This window comes from Mastomys coucha, unplaced genomic scaffold, assembly GCF_008632895.1.
Source record: "Mastomys coucha isolate ucsf_1 unplaced genomic scaffold, UCSF_Mcou_1 pScaffold20, whole genome shotgun sequence".
Lineage (NCBI taxonomy): Eukaryota > Metazoa > Chordata > Mammalia > Rodentia > Muridae > Mastomys > Mastomys coucha.
In genome coordinates this window covers 18,456,581-18,481,931 of record NW_022196903.1, presented here as the reverse complement: position 1 = coordinate 18,481,931, position 25,351 = coordinate 18,456,581, and positions in this window count along the sequence as shown.

Here is a 25,351-nt window from a genome sequence, read left to right as displayed (position 1 = left end):
TAGCCAAAATGTCATGCTCCAGGTTCAGTGGGAAACTCTGACTCAAAAAACATAAGTAATAGAAGAAAACGTGTTCCATACACATGCATACATATGTGCACATATAGATGCTTAAAACACATACAACTCATACATACATAGAAAAACACACACAGATACACACACAGAGAGGGGAGAAAGAGAGAGAGAGAAAAAGAGAGAGAGAGAAAGAGAGAGAGAGAGGGTACAATCCCCAGAAATATTAGTTTATCACATTTGATATAATAAAATTCTGTAAATGACTCCATAATAGAAATGTATGGCCATATAATTCTAAATATGAGAGATGAAGGCGTGGGCAGGTTGGGGCTTTTTAAGAGTTATGAGGAACAATCTGTTGAATGCCTGCTCCCTCCTGTCTAGTGGTTTGCTGTAGTCTACCACAATCATTTCTGTAGGAAAGTACCCATCCACTCTCCTCCTGTATCTTCACATAGCTTTCTTCCTGCACATACTTGTTTGAAATCTCCCATTTCTTATAAAAAATGCAAGTCGAATTAAAGTCCACCTTATTTCAACATGACTGTATGTAAATCTGCATTGTCCTCATTTCCAAATGAGTACTATTCTGACATCCTGAGAATTAAGCCCTGAATGTACCCATTTGGGGAGAATGTAATCCAATACATATCATATATCAACCATGGACATACTGTCTAGGATCCTTTGAGATCCTGCAAATAATGCTCGGTGACTCTGCAGCAGTCACATCTTTGGGAGTGCCTCAGCTGAATAGAATGGCCTCGCTCAAACTATGTGCTCCTCTCACAGTAGGCCAACCAGTGAGCATAAGTTCTTGACCTGTCTGTCTCAACTTGGGTTAATTTGCAAGGTCCACCCCAGCTACCAAGCTTCCTGTGTAGAGAAATACACCTGTGTTGGGACCGTATCACAGCACAGCCTTCCCTTTACCTGCTTTGGCTTGCATTGTTTTTCTCCCACAGGTATGGATCCCCAAAGCGATCTCCAGGAAAGTTATGTGTGCCATCTCTGCCTTGGAGTCAGCTTCTGATCTGTAACATGGCAGCTTTTATGAGGGGTCCTAAAATATCAAAGTATCTTTTTATGGAATACAGTCTGATTACAACCAGCTTGGGTCAGGAGCCCATTCTGTTTTTTTAAATTGTCACTTTTACCATTATTTTCCACAGCAAATCACTGACACTATTGGTCTCCCATCTTGCTATTTGGGTCATCTCTAATGAAATTAATAGCACTTAGCTGTATCATAAAGGCACGGATAATGGATTAAAGGTGTCATGAGAGGAGGACAGGAGACGAGAGGAATGGGGCGGACTTCTGGATAATATGCTGGCCAGGAATAAAAATGCCTTTTTGTTAAACTAAAATCAGACACTGAGCTTCAGAAACGCAGCTGCTGGGGTTGGGGAGGCAGCTCAGTGGTTAAACACACTTGCTGCTCTTGCGGAAGACAGGAGTTTCATTTCCAGTGTCCACATGTGTGTGGTTCACAAACTCCTGAACCCTTGGCTTCAAAACATCCAGTGTTCTCTTCTGCTCTACAAGAGCACACGTACACAGCTCCAGTAGCACACCCAGAAATGAAAATTTAAAAAAAAATCCTTAAATCTTAAAAATATATATATTATTGGTAACCTGAAATAATAATTTCTCTATAAATATAATATTTTATTATATAAAAGAGCATCTTAGTTAACTTTTAATGCATATGAAAAAAAAGATTTACACACGAGCAGATGCATGGGTTATTAAAAAGACATGATTGTGGCAATCAAGCTCAGGTTCCGAAGCCGGGGCTACCATTTTGTGGCATTGTGCAGGTTCAATAATACTGACTTTTTTTATTTCCTCGTAAGACTATAGTAGATCTCTGTGTGGATAAGAGTATTACAGGAAGCATTTAGTATGCTTGGTTCATAGTAGGCAGCTTGTCTATATAATGGTAGCATAATAAACAGCAATTTATGTTATCTGGAAGTATAAAGATAAGGCATTTCATACAGTTCCTATGTCATTTAAAATGCATTCCAAGGAATAAAAGAAGAATGTACAGGTGATCCACGACTAAGGCAGGCCATGGTTCTGCCTTCTAAGGCCCTTTAGCTGCACAGGCAGTGCCGTGGTTCTGCCTTCTAAGGCCCTTCAGCTGCACAGGCAGTGCCATGGTTCTACCTTCTAAGGCCCTTTAGCTACACAGGCAGTGCCGTGGTTCTGCCTTCTAAGGCCCTTTAGCTACACAGGCAGTGCCGTGGTTCTGCCTTCTAAGGCCCTTTAGCTACACAGGCAGTGCCAGGATTATGCTAAAGGACTGAAGTGTTTCTTTATTATTTTTTATTCTTTGTTTTTGTAGTGTTCCCAACAGCATCTTCACATCCAATTTCCTGAATTATCATTTAAACTGTTTGCAGTAAAGGAAGTAAAACTATCACTTGAGAAGAATCTATTATATAAAACCATATTTCTAAAGAATGTGAATTTATTAAAAAAAAAATTCTGTTAAACCGACAAAGCATTATTCCCAGTAAGTAGCTGTCTTCGGAACAGAAACTTCTCTTTAAGTGCTAAAAGATTCTGCATGGCACCAGATTACTGAGAAGCCGGATTTGAGAGAATACCTAAAAGTGCCAATGACACGGCTTGTTCTGCATTTGTGCTCCGAGTTAGAATAAAGCTTTTGAAGATCCTGTCAATGTACTGACTTTATTATTAAAGGTCCTTAACCTTTTTATGGAGCAGTCGAACAATACTTTTTTTGTGTGACTCAGAATCAAGTAGGAGACGTTTTTGTGTGTCAAGGTTTTCAGGTGCTTTTTTCTTTCTTACACCGAAAATGATGTTGGCAAAGATAAAGGGAGAGTGCTAAAACAGACAGACGGTCCCTGCGAGTTCTCCTGTTAGCATTAGTGGAGAGAGGAGTCTCCAGCCATGGAGCATTTTTCTTAAGCAAAACACTTGCAGAAAGTTCCTCTCTTCCTCTTAGAATTCAGGCTCTCTGCTTGAAGCTTTGAAATAGTCGGTTACATAAAGTAACAAAGGACATTTTAATGGCATCTCATGTTTGCTGGGGTAGATGAAGGTTTAGTCAAGGGCATCACTTCACCTGACAAGTCATGTTTTTTTGCTGGGGGCTGAAACACAGAATCATAGCTGTTTTCAGAAAGTAATATTTCATTCTACCCCCCACCACTTCATTTTAGGTTCCTTTGCTTCCTTCCTTTCTTTTTGAAATGGAGTCTCTACTATGGGGACCTGGAACTTCCTATGTAGACAAGGCTGGTTTTAAACTCTGAGATCCACCTGCCTCTGCTTCTCTGGTGCAAGAATTAAAGGCATGTGCCACCATCTCAGACCGACCTTATTTTTGATTCCTTTATAATATTTAGAAATGAAGAAGACCCCAAAATGCTACAGTTGTAACAGTCAAATGAAAATTTAGTTTAGAATAATCTGGCTGGGCAGTGGCAGTGCACGCCTTTAATCCCAGCTCTTGGGAGGAAGAGGCAGGCAGATTTCTGAGTTCAAGGCCAGCCTGGTCTACAGAATGAGTTCCAGGACAGCCAGGGCTACACAGAGATACCCTGTCTTGAAAAACCTAAATAAATAAATAAATAAATAAATGGAATAATCTGTAGTGGCAGCTGTATGTGAAATGAATATGTTTACAAGACAAGTGATTCACTGGATTTATGCTTTTGTTTTGTGTCAAGATATACTCAGTGTTGCATATTTCTATTTATGCATCTAATATTACATGATCAACTATCATTAGATTCTCCCACATCAAATAAATAACTAGGAATTAAAAGAGATCTGGCAATAGAAGACAGAGGTCTTTTTCTCGTTTATGTATACTCTCCTAGTAGCCTCTGATATTTTAAATTTTCTAATCTATCCTTCATGAAAAATGTTCTGTGATACAAGTACATATTTGAAATATATATTAATTCTATAATCATCTATATTTGTGTCTAAATTATAAGAGTAACATGCTGTTATCAATCAGGCCTTAACTAAGAACTTGGGTGGAAATTGATTTTCTCAGATGACCCCTTAGGCAATTTCAGATAGATTTTAAAATCTACCTAAACTTCTAATGCTTTAGCTATAGCATTAGTCAGCCACAGAGAGGTGTTTATATGGTTGAATATCTTTCATAGTAAACACATATCTAGCCTATAGTACTCAGTAAATATAAAGTATAATTTATAAATTATTTATATTTACATTTATAAATTATTATTTATAAAAAGAAGTATTATAATGCTCATTTTCAGTTAGCTTTGTATAATAGCCTTATATATTTTCATTTTTAAAATATTTATTTTATGTTTACTTATATAGATGTATGTGCATCTGTGCATATATATATGAGTTTGGGTGCCTGTAGAACACAGAAGAGGGTATCAGATTCCCAGGAGCTGGAGTTACAGGCAGTTGTAAGCTGCTTGATGTGGGTGCAGGGAACTGAGTCTTCTGGAAGAGCAATAAGAGCTCTTAGGTCTTGTTCCACCTCCTCAGCCTCTAGTTTAATTTTTTAAACTATTTCTGAATCATATTGTTTTTATATATCTCTTACACAAAATTTGTAAATTTAAAATTTTACCCAGGGGGCTGGAGAGATGATTCAGTGGTTAAGAACTGCTCTTCCAAAAGTCCTGAGTTCAATTCCCAGCAGCCACATGGTAGCTCACAACCATCAGTAATAGGATCTGATACCATCTTCCAGTGTGTCTGATATAGCTACAGTGTATGCATATACATTAAACAAACAAACAAATAAATAAATTTATCCAGTATTAGAAGATTTTTAGTAGATGATTTTATGCCATTTATATTTATTGTTATAAGTTATAATCTTAATTTCTTGCTTTTCTAATTTTAAATTGGGAGCTTTACAAAGACTATTCCTTTCAGAAGAAAATATAATAATCAGTAATTTATACCTGTCTTCTTTCCTTATTTTCCACCTTCCTAATGTTAGCTACATTAATTTTATGAACATGCATATGTGCTATATGCATATGTTTATGTGGGAATGTATATGTCCAAGTACCTGTATATGGAGACCGAGTGTCAAGTGTCTCCCTTGATCATTTTTCATCTTCTTTTTTAAGACAAGATCTCTCACTGAATCTGGAGCTCACCAACTTGCTAAGACTGGCTGGTCCATGAACTCCAGTGTTTCTTTCTCCATAGTTTGGGGTTTGCCATCATATCCAGCTTTTACATGGGTTCTAGAGATTTGAATTCAACTCCTTATGTTTGTGCAGTAGGCACTTTCCCAACTGAGCCATTCCCTAGCCCCTCCCCACGCTATGATAACTACATTCTTATTTTAAATGTAAAATTTTAAAAGCTACATTATTTCCATAACTCTGCTGCTTTGTTCTTGTTTCCATAGATATCTTGATTCATCAAAATAATTATTGTTTAATTTACTGAGAGAGCTGCTAAAATTGTAGAATTAATATTTATTTTATTTCCATTCTGAAAATTTGTTTTGATAAAGTTTTTAATTGAGCCTGTGTTTAAACTTCTTTCTCTGCAATCATATTTCTCACATTTGTATATATTACTGGTATATAAACAATTCCCATATATATGTGTGTGTGACTGTGTATATATATATACACATATGTTATATGTATGTATACTATATGTATGTATACTATACATATAGTATAGTTATATGTATACTATATGCATGTATATATATATACTATATATACATATATATATATACATATATGCACACACACATATATGAGAAGGCTCAGGTCACTGTTGCTTGAACTTCTTTGTTTACTAAAGGTATTTTTGTGTTTATCATATTCATATCTTTTGTGTTATATTTGATAATTTTCTACCTTTTGTTTTTACTTTATGAAAATGTCAAATGTCTATTAGAATACACTGATCCTAAAGTTGGATCATTACTACTGTTATTAATTGATTAATAAATTTTAATTGTTAGTATTATGGTTCTTAGATTTAGTAATATTTTTCCAGAAATTTGATATATTTTTAAGATTAAAAATTGTTTTTCTTGGGCATATAGCTATTTTGAGTTTTGAGTCAAGGGTTATGACTAGATAAATTTAACATATATAATTTCCAATAAAAAGTCTTCAAATATCCTAAGCTACTTTACTTTTTCAAAGATTGATTTATTTATTTTGTGTATGTGAGTATTTTATCTGCATGTATACATGCAGTCCAGAAGAGGGCATCAGATCCCACTATAGGTGGTTGTGAGCCACTATGTGTTTGCTGGGAATTGAACTCAGGACCTCTGGAAGAGCAGCCAGTGCTCTTAACCAACATCAGATATTTTAAATAGCTCCCCCCAACACACTTAAAATATTGATGTTTATTTTGAAGAATTTCCAATTGAGTAATTTTGTATTATGAGTCTTAATACAAAAAATCATGGTAATCAAAACAAGAGATATTAGATACCATTATATACTTGATACAATGGTGTACATAAAAATGATTAGCAATGTCAAATATTAACAGACATACGCAATGCCAATAGATGCTGCTGAGAGTATAAAATGGCACTATATCTGTGAAAATACTGACCACATCAACAGGAACAAACTCATGCTTACTTGATGAACTTGCAATCTCACTCCCAACATAAATGCCTCCACATACGCTAAACTTGTATAGACTCTTCATAGTGCCATTATCCCACATTACCACTATGTTAAAAATTTTTTACAGTAGCCTTGTCATGTGTTAAGAACTCATCAACATTAAAATAGAAACATTAATCATGGTTTAGTCACATAGTAAAGTAAGAGCAATTTGCAATGCAAAACATGATATGGATTAACCTTGGGATGTAACATTTAAGGGACAGAAGCTCAATGAAATACTAAATACTAGCAATTTCATTTATATTGTTAAAGAATGGGCACAAATGATCTGTGGAGCTAAAAATTAGAACACCTTTAAGAAAAAGTGGATGTAAGATGTAGGAGTGTGAAACACAGTAGGCTTTCTGGAACACTGGTCGGGTTTTATTTCTCGATTTTGGTACATAGGTTCATCTTATATGTATGAAATTTATCAGTCTGCTAGCTAACATTATGTCTATGTACTGTATGCATATGTACTTCAGGAGAAAGCTTAAAATTAACACAATTGAAATTCATTTTCAATTTTAAAAGGGCTCAAATTGGCTTTGTGGGATATCCTCATCTAACATTTGCTGTTTACCAAGTAGAACATTCATTGTGTTGTGTTTACTGTCTCATCTTTATAATCATCAGGGTAGAGAGCAGTTGGCTCTATTTTGTACATCACAGATTAAGGGTTGAAAAACTAAGTTATTTTTCCAGGGTCACACATAATTATGGTATGCTGCCCTGACACTGTTTAAAGTTCCCAATTAATTTGAAATGACTAGGAATTGCCTTGTGCCATTTGGAATAAAAGTAAAGAGAAAAAAATGCTGATCACAAATCACAATTTTATAGACAGGAAGCCAGAGGTGAGTTCTTCTGCATGGATATTTACTAGCTGTACCTAACATGACTGTGACAAACAGAGTGATGCATTTTCCCCCCAATTTTTTTTGAACTTCATTGAATGAGGGAAAAAAAGCACAAACCATTGACAGCACTATAATATTTTGTGCAAATGCATCTACTTGATTTGCTTTTTAAATAAAATGCTTTGGAAACTAATTGTTCCTTCTACATCCATTGTTGACCAAAGAATTCCATCTGCTAACTGAGCTATCTCAGTAGCCCAGCTGTGATAAATAGTTGCTACTGTATCTTTTGATGCTTTATGCAGAGAGGCAAACTGCCTAACACTCCAAAAGGGTTCTCTTTCTACTATGAAATATATTGTCTGACATTACATTAAGTAGCTTGAAAATACTGTAACCATTGATGCATAGTTGTTATTAAAGGATCTTCAAATCAATGAAAGAAATTAATAAACAGAAAACCCAGTCTTAGGCAAGATCTTCTCATGGTTTTCTAGTTAAGAAAAAATAAATTAGCACTCTCAGCAGGAGGAAAGCCACAGATTGTGTGGGACTCTTTTGTCAAAGAAAGACTTTGCTCTCAATGTTAATTTAATTTGCATGCACTTCTGAAGAAGTCGTTTATCACTTTACTTTCCATATACCTTGGATAATATTTATGCTTCCATATAAGTTTTAATAAAATATGCTACTTACTTTGGAATACTAATTTAGTATGAGTTAATACAGGAAATAACCAAAGGAAAATTTGATAATTTTATGTAAACCCATCACACATTATCTCAGAGACTATTTTTCAGTGTTATGATCAAAGTTTGAGAACAAGCAATTTCCCGCGCATCTTTCCCTCTCCCTGTATTATTTATGACGGCCCCAGCTTCTCTTTGATTCCTCGGATGCATGCTGTTTTCAGTCTGTTGGCTCCATTTTCAGCAGTCATGCGTTTGTGGAGCTTAGATAACATAAAAAGATGACGAGAGCTGATTAGCCTTGCAGAATGTGAGCAGTATTGGTGATGTCGCGTGGACAAAAGTGTGGGCATAAATACCCTTAGCTCTTAGATGTTCGCGTCGAGCAGACAATTCAATCAGGAAATGAAACGTGCTCTGAACTTGCCATCAACTTTCCACCCCAGCTGAAATCGTTGCTCAGAGGTGTCCACCTGTCTTGCTCCCTTTACCTCATCTGAGCTCCACATCTTTCTCTGTGGACGCACAGAAGGATGTCGTTTTTATTAGATAGCTGAGTGGTTTTGTCTCTTTTTCTGTATAAATTGTGTCCGTTGCAATTAAATTTTGTTGGGCAAGTGACTGGGGTGGGTTAACTCTAGATTTCGCCACCCCATGCTGGTCTGGCTTGCCACTGTTATTGTTTTTTGAGACAAAGTCCCACTATGTAATAACTCAGGCCTCAACTCGGGTACGTATCATCATGCCCATATAAATAAGAAACTTTGTAAAGCCATGGCATGCTATTGAAAGTGGATGGTTCAGATGGGAACCAAATGTAGTTCCTTTGGGGTTTTCAGTTTTTATGAATCTTAAGTAGCAAATCTCAAAAGGTAGGAAGCCAAGCAGATTGATAACAGAGGAGGATGTCACTGATCCCTTTCACTGGAAAAGGGCTGCTCTTCCAGTCTGCTATTGTCACCAACCACAAGACTACAGAAAAGTCGCCCTTTTGATTCACCATGGGATCATCATTTTGGTTGCAGTTCCCCAGTGTTCCTCAAAGAAGCTTTAAAAATCCTGCTTCACAATTAACTAGAATGTATTGTTTTGATTTTATCTATCATTTATGAGTTTTAATTTCCCTGCTTGAGTGTTAAGCAAAAATGTAAATTCTAATGGCAGTCTTTGGAGCTGGTGTATGGTAATAGTCTGACTGATGGCCTTACTTGAAGAATCTTGAGTCTTCAAACATTTTCTCATGTCCATTTTCACCTGATGGATCTCCTCCATCCAAGCTCAGAGCTCGGGTCTTGATTCTGAGAATAGCACTTCCAGAAAACCTGCTTTCCCCAGGATATGCCTGGAGGGTGACATTTAGTAGTTATGATTTTGTCCTTTAACTAGTTTTCTGTTGCAGTCACACCCATGAGGAGTCATTGGTCATTCTAATATCTGGCCCATTCATGGTTTTTCCTCTCAACATGACAGAAAGCTGCCTGTATCAGAAAATGCTGCAAGGAACAGTGGGTTCTGGGCTACCTGCTGTCATTTGAGTAAATAATGCTTTTTTTAAATGAAAAGATTCTGAGATTTAAAGGTCACACTCTAACGACTCACTTTAGTCTTTAATGTGACCAGCCATTACAGACGGAGCTAGCAGCGAGCTCTGGATGAGAAAGACCCGCACTTCTGATTTTCACCTGTTCTCCTTGGCAACCCTTCCCGAGAACAGTGTGAACAAAATTCCAAGACTAAGTAGTCAGAGCTATAATATGCTTTCCAACACGCTGAGAACTAGCGAGCGAAGCAAATTAAAGCTCTGATGGTTTCCTATGAAATATTTAATAAATTATTTCCTGGAACAAAAAACAGAAGTTGAAAACAGCTGTCATGACTATAAAAAAATAACTACTTGTGCCAGGTTTAGACTGGGACAAAAATCCAAAATTATGATGTCCTTTACACTGACACTATAACTTAAATGTGTCTGCGTATATGTGTATGTATAGTATACATGTATATTTTTTGTTTATTTTGATTTTGACTTAGGAACTCACCATGTAGCCCAGGCTATTCTTGAATTCATGATCCCCTGCCTCAACTTCTCAAACACTGGAATGGATAGACATGGGTAACATAGAGTCGTGCATTATGCATAGGCCTTGTGTCCCACCTTGAAAACAGTAGTGACTCTCTGCCCGGCACAGGGAAGAGCACCTTCCTGGAGTTAGCTCATTCTGTTCTCATAATGGCACAAGCAGGTATTCTGAGCTCCATTTTGCAGGTGAGAAACTGTAGCAGAAGAATCAGATCTATGGCCCAGTTCTTTAGACCACAGAGCCTTGGCTGTTGGTGGTGCTGTTCAATTTCTTAGGCTTTTCTTTGTACAAATCCACAAATGTATTGCTTCCCACAAGTAAGCACACATTTTTTCTATTGTTCTATACATGAATGCATTTATTGTTATTGTTTAGCCTTTAAGGAGGAAATAATTACAGATAAAACAGAAGACATCCCATCTAAAGTAGATATGGAGGCACTGCAGTAAAGGACCTGTCTTTTACCTGGCTCCTATCAATAGAACCACCAAATGCAGCTATAGGAAATGGCATCAATACTTCCATGTGTATTTGATTAAACCAGTTTTACAAGCACTCTGTGTGTCATAGTTTGTGATAGGCTTGTAACCCTTCCTACATATGGAAGCTACTAAGTTTATCTAGGCAAATATTTCAGTATATGTATGTATACATATATATATGTATACACACACAAATATATATGTATATATGTATATATATACATATATATGTATATATACATACATATATGTACATACATATGTATGTGTATATATGTATATATGTATATACATATATATATATGACTTTCATGACATACTTGCGAAGACTTTTCCATACTCAAGCTATTAAAATCTTTTGATATTTTCTCTTAGTGTCTATTTCTCTTGGAATGTACTTTTTATATGTAATGAGGTGGATTCTAATTTAATATTCCTCTCCCCCAAATGTATGATTACTGAGATAATCACTCATTAACAGTTATTCCTCACCTACTGGTTAGATTGCCATATTGTCACATATCCTTACTTGGTTTTTTACTGTATTTTATTTTGTCTTCCTTTTAGTTTCTTTCTGACATGTGACTAAGATCATGGAATTTAAATGTAATTTCTACAGCTATAAATATTATACATGTAATGTGGAGAAAGCTTTAGTATAAGATCATAAAACATAAATTGGTTTTCTTTCTCCAAGTTCAGCATGTGTAAGACCTTCACTGAACAGCCGCTATGTATCAGGCATATCAGAAACTCGTGATAAAGTTGGTGGATTGATCTGTGAAGGAGTGAGAATATACCTTTTCTGAAAATGTCTCCATTGAGGTATTCAATACACCTTTCTGCCCCAAAACATGTATGGCCTCCAAATGTTGATCTCTGGTCAAGTAAAAAGAATTCTACAGGAAACTCTACATGCTTCATTATTTACTTGCTTGAGGCTTTGAGAAATTATTTTTCTTCAATTGTTTTCTTTATTCTAAGAAGGATGTGGCATTTACCTGCTAGGTTGAACACTATTACGTGAAATAATCTATATAAAATACTATGCATGTATCTTATATGTGCCTTTTTCTTATTGGGTGCTAGTGGATTTGGGAGGGTGGGATCAGGGTCTCTCTACATAGCTCTGGCTGTCCTAGAACTCACTATGTAGAGCACATGCTGGTCTCATCTCACAGAGATCTACCTGCCTCCACCTCCTGAAAGCTAGGATTAAAAGCATACACAATTATGCTTGGTTTTGCTAGTGCATTTTAGAGCAGTGATTTAATAAGGGAGAGAAGCATAACCTTTGATCTAGATAAGGAGAACTTATATAATACATTACATCAAGGCAGCTAGAAAACTTATAAATAGAAATACACTTATAAACTTTCATGTATAGCACTGTTTTGAGGAATTACTTGGATGCAGTTAAAGATCTATTTATTTATTTTATATATGTGAGTACACTTGCTTTCTTCAGACCCACCAGAAGAAGGCATTGGATCTCAATGGAGATGGTCCTGAGCCACTTTGTGGCTGCTGGGAATTGAACTTAGGACCCCGGGAAGAGCAGGCAGTGCTTTTAACTGCTGAGACATCTCTCCAGCCCCCAGATGCAGTTCTCATTCTTGTTAAATGTACAATTTGATAACCATAGACTTTATAGAATACAAGATACCTTTTTTCTTCTTGCCCTGGAAAATTTGCATTCCCCACTCTCAGTCCTTATATTGAACTGGTGTGCATCCCCAGGCGAGCATTTATGTTATGGACCTTTTGAACTCATACTAGTTCTTGGGATATGAACTGGACATGGAACCAAAATCTCCTAAATGAACTCTATTATTTCCCTTAGAATCAGTAAGAAAAAAATCTTATAAATTATTATTTTAGTAAAAGGAACCCAAAGGTGATCATGAGTCATGACAAGCCCTCCTCAAAACCAAAACCAAATGCTTGAGAAGGAGATGATCCCAGAACGTGGCCAAGTTGGGAGACTGAAGGACAGGCCGAGGTTGTTACCATCTGGGGCTCCCCATGTTCAGATGTGTCTGGTTGTCATTTGAACTTGTAGTTGTCTTCTTGGTTTAAGTTATCATGTGCTGCACTTAAGTTACTTTAACCAAGAGTCCTGGACATGTGCTAACATTACACAGAGATAAAAACACAATACAAAGGAGCTTAGGAAGCAAGAGAAATAGTGTATCTCAAGAAACAAGGGAGTCCAATTATCTTTCTCAGCAGAACTCTTGGCAGGTCTGACTTAAAATTGTGTGTGTGTGTGTGTGTGTGTGTGATATGTATGCAAATTTGGGTCATAAAACTAAAAAAGAGGTCATAATTGGGGAGGAGGGGATCTTCAGGAGGTGGGAAACAAAGATTAATGGAATAGAGTAAGTAAGCAGAAAGGTGACTACCTGGTCAAAGAGAAAGCCCGATGGGCAGGAAAAGCAGAAATGGGAAAAATGACAACAAAGAACAATGACATTGATGGTGCCACAATGAAGGTCATTACTTGTGTGATTCCCCTAGAAAATGAATGAACACTATCCTTAAAGACTAAGATTTGATTGATCTTCAATCTTACGATTTCATGGAGCAGAACAAACTGTGTGCAGCTAAACTAAGTTTCAGCTTATCTTCTGAATAGTTCCAATCTACTTCCTTGAGAAACTTGCAGAGATGACACTGAACGAAAGATTGGAACATGGGTGCTAGCTTTTGTACAAAGAATACAGTGCTTTCCAACTTGTCTCTGGGAATGTCACTGAACACAAAGACCCTGCCTGCCCAAAAGAGCTTCCTCATCCAGCTGAAAGCCTCCACTGGGGCTGCATTCCACCTCAGCTGAGTCGTGCCATCTTTACATCAGCCTGACAATTTTAATCACTTATAAGTGTGCTTAAGATAAACATTAGACGGCATTAGGAAAAGAAGCTAAGCCGCTCTGAGGTTCAGCTGGGTTGGCTTACCTTTCAGAATGCAACTTCTTTTTTTTCCTGTCTGTTTTAGATGGTGGCCAGAACTTAAATATGCTTTTTTTCTGATACCTTAGGCTTCCTTACACCTTTTCTAAAGCCTGCCTCTTCAACACATGGTTGTCTGCCACTATGTGGTGGGTCTCCATGCTGGTAGCTCAAATGGCATGACTCTTTTCCTTCTCCTCCATTCCCCTCCCCTGGGTGGTTGCAGCTGCTTACAGATTGCCTGCCCTAGGGTCTATTTTTTCTATCTCTTAAACTTTAATAAAGTTATCCTCAAGAGTAAAAAAAAAAAAAAAAAAAAAAAGAATACATTAGGACAAAATATTTTTGTCTGAAAGACTCACCGATAAAACCTCCAAGTCTAGAGATAAAGTTTTCCAGCTGTGACCTTGGTGATATGGCAAGAGATACAGCAGCTAAAGCATACAGAAGGGCAAGCTATTGCGGACGCTAGTCTCTCGGTGACAATACAAGAAGGCACTTAGGATTAATCATGACCCTATGTACTTGCAGGTTACTAGAAACTTAACATTTTTCTTTACAAAGGGGAGTGAGTGATAATAATACTAGTAATAATGTCAGTAGTCTCAAATTCTTGGTCTGGCCTAAATAAGCACACTTTAATGTTGCTTGGGTTTTTCTTCTCCCTTGAATCGCAGCAAAAGCACTTCACTACAAGCTCTCTGTGCCTGGACACATTCTGATGTCTCTGCTGTTCTCAATTACCAATGAAATGTGAAGGACGCCGTCTATGCTTCCCTGCAGAATCCAAATGCTACCTCTTTGGAAGGACTGACTCCTGTGATGGAGTCAACATTTTTCTTTTTTTTTAATAAAGGAGTCAGCTGGTCAACCAAAATCTAGATCTGGAGTGATATTTAGATGGAAGTCGAATAGCTTCCATCTTCAGATACAGAAACTACATTTGTATAATTGACATGTGAAACTACAGCACCGTTTATCGATTGTAGCTTCTAGAGTCACAGGGACTTAGGCTCAAGTTTCATATGTACTTATTAAATATGTCACATCACTTAGGGTGCCATAGCTCTTGAGATGAATTATCTGATCTGTAAGACTCAGATATCCTCTGCCGTGACCAGGGGACACATAGATCATGTCAGAGCATGTCACATCTCAGGAGGACTGGGGCGTGATGGCATTCCTCACAAGAAGAATAGAATCTAGACAAGACAACTAGGAAAACAGAGGCAAACTACTAATACATGCCTCTTCTATCCTATAGTGCACAGCCATTCTACTTCAAGAGCTTTAGCTACATATGTACACCCAGACACATGCAAACCTACTTCTGTTATGATCACTGAAGTACTATTTTAATGTTTTCTGAAACAGACCCTATAGGCTTCTCTCGAGTATTCATATTTGTTCAGAGAACTGATGGGCTAGTTTTAAAAGCGAGGTGAGTCCTTGTATAGTGAGCTGGGGAGATGCTCGAAGATGAAAGTTAAGCTAGTCAAGTAATGCACAGAAGTCTGTGATACTGTGTTGTCTGTCATCTGTGGAAGTGGCACATTCACACCCAGCTCTCAGGAAGCGTTGTTGGTGTACGAAGGAAGTTGGTTTTCCACCAATTCTACTAATATCTCCATTTTAGACATTGGAATTCATTATTTCAAGCATGGACACATTCAACAATAGGAAGCTATGTAGATTATACCTAAAATGTCACAAGTTTCCCTGGTACTAGAGGGCTTTGAACAGCAGTGATATATCACACTGACTAAGATCCGGCTCTTCTGAGAGTAGATTGAAGGCAGCCAGGTGGCAGAAGTAAGAAGAGTTACGAGGCCATCGATGAAAGGACAGAGGCTTACGAAGAGTTACAGCAGGGGAGTGGAGAGCTAAGGACCAGACACTGAGTGTTCGTTCAAGGTTAAGTCGATGAGGCCTGACAGTGGACCAACTCCTCAGTGTGAGTAAAACCAGAAGGCTCCACGATCATTTCAAGTACCTTTGGACTGATGAGTAGGTAGACTAGCTGTCCAACAAGACTCTTTTCTCTTGTCTACATGTTTTTAATGCCCCTCTTTCTCCCATGCTCTTACTTGTTTGGTATATGAGGAGACAGCAATCTACAAACAGCCAGATTATAAAATACAGTTAGGACTGCACGTGCAAATTGGCATCAGAGAAAAGAGGAAGCCTGAGCCAAGGACAACTGCTTCTTAGGTATTTACTACCTTTGATATGAAGATCAAAAGAGACCTTCATAGCCCTGGGAAAGCCCGAAAAAAAAAAAACCGTCAAGAGCATAGAACCTCAGTGTGGAACACCCGGAGCAGATTATCCAAGAAAACACGTGGCTTTTGTAAGCTTCAGCTCGTCTTCAAATGGATTCGTGTAACCGGAACCCATCTGAGTTATGTTTGTAACCGGAACCCGTCTGAGTTATGTTTGGTATCTGCGTTATGGGATCCTTAGTGTTTGTTGTGACTTAACATATTTGAACAGTTTCTTTTAGATTAATCGAATTTCAGGTTTAAGTACTCATCAATATTGCACGCAACTTGAGTGAGCTCTTTTGAACTGTAATAAACCCTTATGGCACGGCAGCTGTTTCTTCAGTTACAAATATATGGTGCAAGGGTTGGGTTTTTTTTGTTTTGTTTTGTTTTTTGTTTGTTTGGTTTTTTTTACCATTGACACAGGGATTAGCATACAGCTTTACCAGATTAAAGTATTTAATTCTTGAGTAACTCCTACAAACTTAAATATTTACTTTACAACTGTGTACCAAGTTCAAAGGAAAAACAAAAAGGTAAAATTTGGTGCCACCCAGTGGCAAATTCTTAAATTGCAGCCCAGATACGTTGTGAGGAAAAGAAAAAGATTTTCAAAAGGAAACTAATTACAATTCGCAGACACAATTATAAGTGATTTGAAATCATACTTAATGGAAATGCAGAGTTAAAGAAACCAATTAAAAGACGGAATCTGAGCATTAAGGGCTGGAAAGATAGCTTGGCAGTTGCAAATGATTGCTGCTTTTGCAGAGAACCTGGATTCGGATCTCAGCACCAGGATATGTCGGCTCACTGCTAACGCTAACTGCCTGTGACTCCAGAGTTCCAAGGGATTCCGTGCCTTCTGCTCACCTCTTCTCGGTCCTACATGCATATAGTACATAAAAACTCATGCAGGCAAATACACACACGTATAAATAAAATAAAATAAAATAAAGCACAAAAGAAAGGAGACTTGCTGTGCAATTCTCTAATCAAGTAGCAGCATGTTATCCACACGATGCACATAAAGCTGGAGAAATTTTTAATATTATAAGATGCAAACACCAAACACATTACAAGTGATTTGAAATCATACTTCACTGAAATGTTGAACTACAAAATGAATTAAAAGATGGACTTAGGACCATTAAGGTCTGGAAAGATCTGGCAATTTCTACAGCAGATAAATATTATTTCACATGAAATTAAATATTTGTCTCAACTCACAGAATGTTGTGAATTTTGAGTCACTTAGAGAGTAAACTATGGAACATGCCTCAAGCTCCAAAATTAGAAGAGAAAATCTCCAATAAGTAGAATGGAGACATTGGTAAGTATTTATGTTGAAGTTCAGCCTTCCCAGATGGACATTTTGTCTACACATATCCATTGTTTTGTTTTGATTGAAACAGGGTTTCTCTGCCCTAAACTTTTGCCTCTTTTCTATGAAAACTGTTGCTTCCAATGTCATAAAACACCAATACACATCATAAAGACGGTATCAATATTGTCTAACTTGTTTACATTTATATTTATATTTATTTATATGTAGATGGAAAGAAGGTAATGTGATCTCCCTCATCTAAGCCATGGTCTACAAGGCAGCGGCACCTTGGCTGAACACTGTGATGATTTCCTAAGAAGCTTAAAGAGAATCCCACAATCCAGTCTTCTGTTTTACTTGATCTATGCTGTGGTTGAGACTTCAGTTCTTCTCACGCTATTTTAATTCAGCAAGACTTTCTATCATTGTCCTGGTCACTTGTAAACATCAGGATCACCCAGGGCCCTTGTAAAAGAATATCAGTGCTCACTCTTCACTCTCCACTCTGCTCCATTTCATTATGGCACAGAAAGTCTGCAATGAAGTGTGGCTCTGTTCTCATTGTTTTCACCCAATGCTTTCTGCACATGTACACACACACATGCACTTACATATACACACACATACACACACACACATATATACACACACATACACACACACATATATACACACACATACACACACACATACACACACACACACATATATACACACACATACACACACACATATATACACACACATACACACACACACTTGCACAGGTATACACACATACACACACACATGCAAACACATGCACACACACACATATATATATACACACACATACACATGTGCACACATACACTCATACACACATGCACACATGTGCACACACACATATAATCCTAGAATAATTTTTAGTTATATAGTTGTAAGTAAAAAAAAAACTACACATTAAAGAGATTTTTTTCCTGTGGTTTTTTTTTTTTTTTCTGATGAGTGTACATATACTGGGTTATACTTGAATATGTACAACTATTCTGATCTATAAATGAAAATTATGATTTAGGAAAACTACAACTTTATTGCATCTATATTAAATTTAGCCCTTCCCACATGAGCATCTCTTTTAAAGATCTTCAGTTTCCTCCAAGTTTAGCTGGGGTGGCAAAGTGTCTTGAAACTAAAATTATCATTAATTCTTAAAAATAAAGTAATTATTATTTTACATATCATGTTTAAGTGTAGTTTCCTAATGTTTTCTATTGTTAAGCATGTCTGAACTACTTGGCCACTTTTTTTTTTTTTTTTTTTTTTTTTTTTTTTTTTGGTTTTTTGAGACAGGGTTTCTCTGTGTAGCCCTGGCTGTCCTAGAACTCACTCTGTAGACCAGGCTGGCCTTGAACTCAGAAATCTGCCTGCCTCTGCTTCCCAAGTGCTGGGATTAAAGGCGTGTGTCACCACCACCCAGCTCTATTTGGTCACTTTTAAATGGTAAACACTTGTCATTTTGTCTTTCAAAGATCACAGAGACAACTTCATCAGAGGATAGGCTCTTCAGAAGCCATGGGTATCTCTATACTTACAGAGACTAGACTAATATGAAGGCTTTCTATTTTGCATATATATGTATATATGTATGTATATATGTGCATATGTATATATGTATATGTATATATGTATATGTGTATATATATTCCTACTTTATAAAGCATCTAGGACACCAATCATGGTGTCACTGCCTGCAGTGAGCTATGCCCTTCCATGCCAATCAAGAAAAAGCCCCACAGTCTTGTCAAGAGGACACTATCGACTGAGGCTCCCTCTTTTTAAATGACTATACCTTAGCTAGTACATCCATGACTTCATCTATTGGCAGGAATGGTGATGGTGAGGATAGTAAATTAGACTTTATCAATTTTGTAAAGTGCCATAACTAACTAAGGTCACTACTCAGTGCAGTAGATCAATAACTCTTACTCTTCCAGTTTGTTTTTATTTTTAAACGCAATTGTTTATTTTATTTTATGTATATGAGTATTTTGCTTGCACGTATACATGTGTAGCACATGCGTGTTTGATGCCAGAGAAGATCAGAGAGCACTGGATTCTCTGAAAGTTGAGTTCCTGATGGTTGTGAGAGCACCTGCCACTTGGGTGCTGAGAACTGAACATTTGGGTTCAGCAAGAGCAGTAAGCATTCTTACGGGTTGTGCCAGCTCTCCAGCCCCCATGTTTCTTCAGTTTAAATCAAACATTTGCCATTTAACCAATTTATTCCCATATTCTAACACTCTCCCTCCTCCTTGGAAGTACTTGGTTTGGATGCTATATCATGTACCTCATTGGATGCCCTTATTAGATGTTCTCATCGGATGCCTTCATTGGATGTTCATATTGGATGCTCTCCTTGGATGATCCCTCTTAGTCTCATTGTGGATCCTATTGCTTCTGACTCTGCTTACTTTTAAAATTTTTTTCTCCTATCAAATGCTCTTTTTCTCCTCATGCACTCATTCCCTAAGTGACCAAGTTGGTTTTCAAGGCTTAGACACTATCCAAACTCTCTTACTAGTCAATAAATTCTGGTGCTCACTTGATACTTATGTCTAGACATTTCAAATGTAACATTGTTACAGATACTTTTTCATGTTCTCTTTTAGTTCTGTTATCAGCCTTTTCCTTCATGGCAGATATCAGTCCCATTTTATTAGTTTCTCAACTCAAATACTTAGGAAACTTTTTCTACTCATCCCTTTTTACCTTAAATTCAACATGGTAAAAAAAAATCTGTTGTTTTTACATTGAAACATATTGTATCAATATTCACTGGAGAAGCAAAGTCACTATGACATTCACTAGTATGTAAAAGGGCTTGTTGTAGTGATTTGATCTGACATGATGATGGTGGGAATTGGTTAAGCATTAAGAGCCTTTGGTGCTGGATCACGAAATCCAATGTCTGGTAGTTAGGGAGAGAAAACACACACACACACACACACACACACTCAGATATCTAGGTATCTAAAATATATATTGTCTGTCTCCTTAATCTATAGACAGATATATAAATATATATTCTGTGTCCCTAATTTTTTTACCAGAATCTCTTCTGACCTACTTATGGTGAAACTTATGTGAAATGGAGTTTCGAAAAATGTAATTCAGCCTAGCCAAGTAGGCAGATGACTATAGTCCAGTCCTCAGGATCATGAAGCAGAATACTCACATGGGTTCTCTGACACCTAGACTGACTGACTAAAGATAAGCACAAGGAAAGAGACAAATAGAAGCAAACACATAATCTCACTGTATTCCCTTCCAACTATACCTATTCTTGCCAGTTAGTCTGATTTAGACTATGGTAATACTTGACTCCCTGCTGCATCCCTTACCTGTAGTGGCCAGAGTGACATTTTTAAAATATAAATCAATTTATGCAATATCCCCTTCCTAATTCTCCAATGCCTATTAGTTAGATTTAAGCCTCTATTTCTTACACTGTGTATTTATTGGTTTATTTCCTATCTCCTTATCAGTTAGAATGCAACTATATATAGACAGTGAATTTGGCTTTCACTGTTAAATTCTCAGCTTTTAACCACATATGGTCCATAATGGACATTAAACAATTGTTTATTGAGAGAATGAATAAATGTCTCTGCAGGATAGTTCTATAATTTTCTCTCATTGTTTATTGGTAAATTTAATCCTGGAGCAAGTGCTAGAAAATTCATAGAGGACAAACGTTTAAGCCACACCCCCATTCCAGTTTTTATTAATAATAAGGTCTATGGCTTGATGTCTGTCCAATGTCTACCTCTATTGAGGTAGGGAGAAGGAAGACAGGTTGTTATATTTTTTTCTCACGTGGAAATCACAACCATGTTTCAGGAAAAGTGAAAAAACATTACATTTTAAACCACAACCTAAATCACTTTTAACAGATACATACTACTTGAAAATAGCATGAAAAGGGAGGTACTATATGATGTTTTAATATATTTAAATATGTGCAAAGTTGTGAACATACATACATACATCTTTAAGGACTTATCACTTTACTATAGTGGAAGAATGCATAATGCCTTCTGCTAGCATTTAGGACTCTGATATCTGTGTGTCCTCTAGTCACCCTGCTGTGTAGGACAGCATGTCAGAACTCCTCTCTCCCATGTAGCTGTAACTTAACGCATGTTAGCCACCCCCGTCCCCTGTTGATTCTGGTAACCAAAAGTTCACTCTCAACCTCCATGTGGAATTTGTCCTTTTTGTCCCTGGCTTATTGCCACAGTTTCCTTTTTTTTCATTTAAAAAAATCATCTATGGATAGACACATTATTTTTTTAGTTCTTATCCACTGAGAAAAGTACTGCTATGAACATAAAATGAAGGTGTTTTTTGGAAAGACTTTATTTATCTTCCCCAGATTATATACCCCATAGTGGGATTGCTATATTTATCACATGGAAGCTGTATGTTTAGATTTTAATTAATCTCTTTAATGGTTCTGGCAATATTGGGTATTTAAAATGGCCAATGTTGACATTTCTGTCTTTTTTTGAAGAGTATAACTAAACTCCCATGTAGAATTCAAGCATGTACAGGAGATCTCTGAAAACTTAGTGCTTCATGAACTCAACTTAGGACCTAAAATACTAGCTCTTTAAGAACTCACAAACACACACTTAATGAAAAAAGACTCAATGATAAGGTTCTGATTTTTACACCAGAAATCTCTTCTACGGATTTTCCTCAAATAAAAGTTTTTTCCTCAAATAAAAGCCTATATACTATTGTCAAAAATTTAAAGTACTTAGATGATTAACAGAACTAGAAAATTTCAAAGGAAAACATACAAGTGTCCAACTGATGTAGGAAAGACAATCAGTGTCATTGATCATTAAAAAGCAAAGTCAAAATGAGATATTACATTAATGGAGAGAGAGTGAAGAGTGTCAAAAAGACAAAGTATAGAAATGCAATGAGGATGCAGAGAGACTGGAACTTACATCTCCTTGGCAGGAATGCAGATTCCCACCATTATTGGGAATTGGCATAGAGAGTCATTTAAAAGCCTGGTCTGTCTTATCTCACTTTAGACAATTGTTTCCAACTCTACCCACTTACTTACAAATTCTGTAATTTCATTTTTCTTAACAGCTGAATAGTATTCCACTGAATAAGTATACCACATCATCATTATCCATTAATCAGTTGATAAACATCCAGGCTGGTTCCAATGTCTGGCTATTATGAATAGAACAGAAGCTGGGATTGCCGGCATATCTGCAAAAGGAAATTATGGGGTGAGTCATGTAACCTCCCTCAGCCAAAAGCCTGCTGATTCAGACCTTGCCCTTGCCACAAAGCAGCTACCCCACCTAGGGTGAGGCTTCCTGAGATAAACAAGCCCTTTCCCTCTTGTTCTGCCACTTCTCTGCCTCTCTTGAAGTTCCTGCTAGGAGCTATGCCCTGCTGAGCTGCTTCACCTGCCTGTGGTACTGAATATCAAGACGCTAATTTGGCCACAAGATCCTGGCTTACTGGGGGAAGGGTTTCCCTGCCTATTTAATTCCCAAATTCATAATACACATCGGACCTTGATCAGAAACCATGACTTGGTCTCATTTTTTTCCCTCGCCATTTGATTCCCTTATTTTCCCAGGCCCCTGCCTCTCTTGCAGAGACCTGGTTTGCATAGCTGTTTGTGGCTAAAACAGTTGGCGCCTCAACGTGGGGTCTGGACATGAGGGGATAAACAGAGGCAGCGCTGTCATCCTCCGCAGAAAACAGAAGAAAATGGTACACCATCCTGCACAGTAAACAACTTATACTATTGATGCTAGTGTTAGCCTTAATTTCATCTTTCGGAAGCATTGCTGCAAGTGCAGGAGGATACTGGCTAAGATGAGACTACACTGGCCTGATGCTGATCTCACTTAGGGATTTGACAGCGAAGATTAGGATTGGAAACTACAAATAGGCAATTGTCCGTAGTCAAAGAACTACATTAGGCGAAGAGGAATAGGGCATAAATAAAAAAATAAGATAAAAATAGTAAAATACAAGAGCAAAACAATATATATATATACATATATACATGAGAAAGAAAGATCAAAACTGAAAGAAAATGGATTTCAAAGTTATCCTTGAGACAGAGAAAGTGAGAGATGTCTTGCTTTCTTTATGGCTCATACAGGAGAAATCTCTGGTCTTGATTCTGTGTTATAGTCAGTGCACTGATCTGTCTACATGTCAATCTATGTCTGTTTTTGTCTTGTTGTCCGAATGATTGTCATTCTATGTTTCATGTTAAAAAGAAAAAATGTTTATAAACCTTATCTGCTGGCTATCCAGCTTTTGATTCAATCTCAGGGTGCACAGCGGAGGCTGATTTAAGCTGCACCCCACATTTAGCCAGGAGTCTAACAGCAAAGGGAAGTCCTGCTGAGAAGCTGCTGTTGAGAAAGAGTCGGCATCTTAATTCTTAAGACAAATAAGCTAACATTTGTGTTTTCCTAGAGAAACCTCTGCAGTTGTGATTATTGGATCAATAAATGACAAAGTGGATTTTCTCTTAAAATTAGCTAGAAAAAATAAAAATTTCTTGATTGGTCTGCATTTATAAGATTTGTGTAACTACTTCATTTGGTTTCTGACTAGTCTTAAGGGTATAAATATGTTCTGCATGATTATTGTCTTATAGGTTATTGGGTATGATGAAAAGTTGTAATATTGGAAACAGAAAGTTAGCTTAAAACTAATAACTCAGGGTTGGAGTCATTTTTAACAACTCCACGTGGCATGAGCCAGCTGAGAAACCGGGCCATAGAGAGTGAGTGTGTGCATGCAAGTGATAAAAAACTACATGAAATGATGTGTGGATGCCTCAAGGGTGTAGACACCTGCTACTTGGATGGCAGAAGACTGCATCCCGCAGCTCAGTTCCAGGGGATCTGGAGCAGGTAGCTTTAAGTCATGCCTTGCCTGCATGCCTCCACCAAGGAGCTAGGGATATGCCTGCCAGACTGGGAAGGTTAGTGGCAGAGTGTGTGAACGAATGAATGAAGAACTGTTTTACCATTTTATTTGCTTCTTGCCGTGTATAAATAAATAAAAGTACTAATTGCTTTCCACTGGGTTTCCGCCATGCTTTATGCCCAAATCTCAATAATTGGCATGGCTGGCAGATGGACTCCAGCTGGAGTTTGGTAACCGCTTAGCACCATCTAGCGGCTGAGGTTTAAGTTGCAGGCCAATTACCAGGCAGTAGATATAATGTTTTGGTATTGATTTTAAAGAGAAAAGATTGTTTAAGATTGGATTTTGCTTTCCAAAAGTTATGGTTATGCCTTAATATTACAAAAGAAATTTAGAAGATATGGTTAAAGTTGCCAGAGTTCCATTGGCTACAGTTTGCTGTTTGATCGTAAGCTCAAGATTCTTAACTCACCTATATTTAGTAGTTAAGATAATTACAAGAGTAGTCAAAGTTAAAAACAGCTGTGGCCAGTATGGGTCTGCTACCCCTTTTAAAAAACAAGCTTTATTAGATAGAATGGTACAAGCAAAATTTAACCCCCCAAGATTAGAAAGGAGATCGCAGTGAAAATTTATTTGGTATCAAACAGGCTCTTGATGAATTATTTCAAGGAGTTTGTACTACTAAAAATAGCTAGTAGACCCTAAAAACAGTTCCGAGACCCTCAAGCGGGGGTTTCTTTTATTAAAAGCAATGCTTTTAATAGGAGGAGAGGGCTTCGGCCTTGTGAAGGTTCTGTGCCCCAGTGTAGGGGAATGCCAGGGCCAGAAAGTAGGAGAGGGCGGGGTGACAGGCATGGGGAGGTGGGAGGCAACAGGGATTTGTTTTTGTTTGTTTGTTTGTTTTTTGGAGGGGAAACCGGGAATGGAGAAAGTTACATGTAAATAAAGAAAATATCAAAAAAAAAATGAAAATGATGGACAAATGCATATTAAATAATTTACAATTTATTACCATTATTGAATAATGGAATAATAAGTATCTTACAAAGAATTT